Source organism: Pseudophryne corroboree, unplaced genomic scaffold (genome assembly GCF_028390025.1).
Source record: "Pseudophryne corroboree isolate aPseCor3 unplaced genomic scaffold, aPseCor3.hap2 scaffold_484, whole genome shotgun sequence".
NCBI classification, from domain to species: domain Eukaryota; kingdom Metazoa; phylum Chordata; class Amphibia; order Anura; family Myobatrachidae; genus Pseudophryne; species Pseudophryne corroboree.
In genome coordinates, this window is record NW_026970094.1 from 57877 (window position 1) to 60229 (window position 2353).

The following is a 2353-nucleotide window of genomic DNA, read 5'->3' on the forward strand; positions in this document are numbered from 1 at the left end:
AGCCAGAAAATGAAGAGCTGTTTAATCACTCAATTGGATTTTTTTGCCAGCATATTTCTTTTTCTCTGCAACCCACTGCTAAATTGTGCTTCCTAGCTGTTTTTATAAAATCACTGAATCAAATCTAACTCTGATTACATCAGAGAAGGCAAGGTACCCTACACCATAAGAGGGGATTTGAAATTTTGACTTGTCTACTTAAAGATCACCAAAATCTGATAACAAGGTCAATTACGTCCCTGGGTGGGATTGAACCACCAACCTTTTGGTTAGTAGCCGGACACACTAACCGATTGCGCCACAGAGACACTTTGCAAAAAGTACATACTGACAAAGACTAATAAGCATTCATCTAAAATGTTTCCTAGAAAAACTTTAAAAAGTCAATAATCTGGAGAGTTTTTGTAAGATGTTTCTTCCATCCACCAACGAAGAAACACATTGGTACTTTCCCATGATGAGTGAGTGCTTCAGGATCTCTTGCACTTACATGTGCAGCAGAGTACTGCAATGGAAGCATGCTGGGCCCATAACCCAGAGGTAGGCAGATTAAAACTATCCTCTGCTATATGCATTTTTTTTGTTAATTAAAGTAATCCAAAACTGGGATTGATATTTTTGCTCTTTTATTTTTCATTAAAGTACAATAACTTTTACCATTTTAATTTGTTTTAATAGTATATTGAAAGTATTGTTTTCTTTTAAAAATCCACTTAATTTTCTTTACCCTATTATTAAAATGGTAATTGACAAAAACAAACTACATTGTCAGCAGAAGAGCAATACAAAATGTACAAGTGATATATTAAAATCATCTTTCCAGCTTGAATTTCAATGATGCATTGGGGCAACGATTTTGTGAGAAACATTTTCACCCTTAAATAAAGATTTTCTTAATTCCTTACCTGTGTGCTAATTAGATATCACCTTGTTTTCACATTAAATAGACTTTTACATGAGAAAGCAGCAAGGATGCAGTGGCGTTAATGTTTCCTGGTGTCAACCTGTATTATTTCAGTAGACATTGAAATGAGGATGCATCTTGCTGCCTTTCCAATGAAGCAAGTTTAATTTAGTAATAGGTGAAAAACCATCCTTACAAAGGTGTTAATCAGAGACTTGGCTTTGTGGACACTTTTCAGAGAACAAATTTGTTAGCATAAAAATAAAGCCAGAAAATGAAGAGCTGTTTAATCACTCTATTGGATTTTTTTGCCAGCATATTTCTTTTTCTCTGCAACCCACTGCTAAATTGTGCTTCCTAGCTGTTTTTATAAAATCACTGAATCAAATCTAACTCTGATTACATCAGAGAAGGCCAGGTACCCTACACCATAAGAGGGGATTTGAAATTTTGACTTGTCTACTTAAAGATCACCAAAATCTGATAACAAGGTCAATTACGTCCCTGGGTGGGATTGAACCACCAACCTTTTGGTTACTAGCCATACACACTAACTGATTGCGCCACAGAGACACTTTGCAAAAGTACATACTGACAAAGGCTAATAAGCATTCATCTAAAACGTTTCCTAGAAAAACTTTAAAAAGTCAATAATCTGGAGAGTTTTTGTAAGATGTTTCTTCCATCAACCAACGAAGAAACACATTGGTACTTTCCCATGATGAGTGAGTGCTTCAGGATCTATTGCACTTACATGTGCAGCAGAGTACAGCAATGGAAGCATGCTGAGCACATAACCCAGAGGTAGGCAGATTGAAACTATCCTCTGCTATATGCATTTGTTTTTGTTAATTAAAGTATTCCAAAACTGGGATTGATATGTTGGCTCTTTTATTTTTACTTACAGTACAATAACTTTTACCATTTTAATTTGTTTTAATAGTATATTGACAGTATTGTTTTCTTTCAAAAATCCACTTAATTTTCTTTACCCTATTATTAAAATGGTAATTGACAAAAACAAACTACATTGTCACCAGAAGAGCAATACAAAATGTACAAGTGATATATTAAAATCATATTTCCAGCTTGAATTTCAATGATGCATTGGGGCAACGATTTTGTGAGAAACATTTTCACCCTTAAATAAAGATTTTCTTAATTCCTTACCTGTGTGCTAATTAGATATCACCTTGTTTTCACATTAAACAGACTTCCACATGAGAAAGCAGCAAGGATGCAGTGGCGTTAATGTTTCCTGGTGTCAACCTGTATTATTTCAGTAGACATTGAAATGAGGATGCATCTTGCTGCCTTTCCAATGAAGCAAGTTTAATTTAGTAATAGGTTAAAAACCATCCTTACAAAGGTGTTAATCAGAGACTTGGCTTTGTGGACACTTTTCAGAGAACAAATTTGTTAGCATAAAAATAAAGCCAGAAAATTAAG

The 2353-nt window shown here is 34.5% G+C and overlaps 1 non-coding gene across 1 annotated transcript; it reads right to left on the reverse strand.

Moving 5' to 3' along the window:
• Window positions 1-1403: 1403 nt before the first annotated feature.
• On the reverse strand, window positions 1404-1477 carry TRNAT-AGU (transfer RNA threonine (anticodon AGU)). Its single transcript has one exon. It is a non-coding gene; the product is annotated as a tRNA-Thr (tRNA).
• Between the last annotated feature and the right edge of the window lie 876 nt (window positions 1478-2353).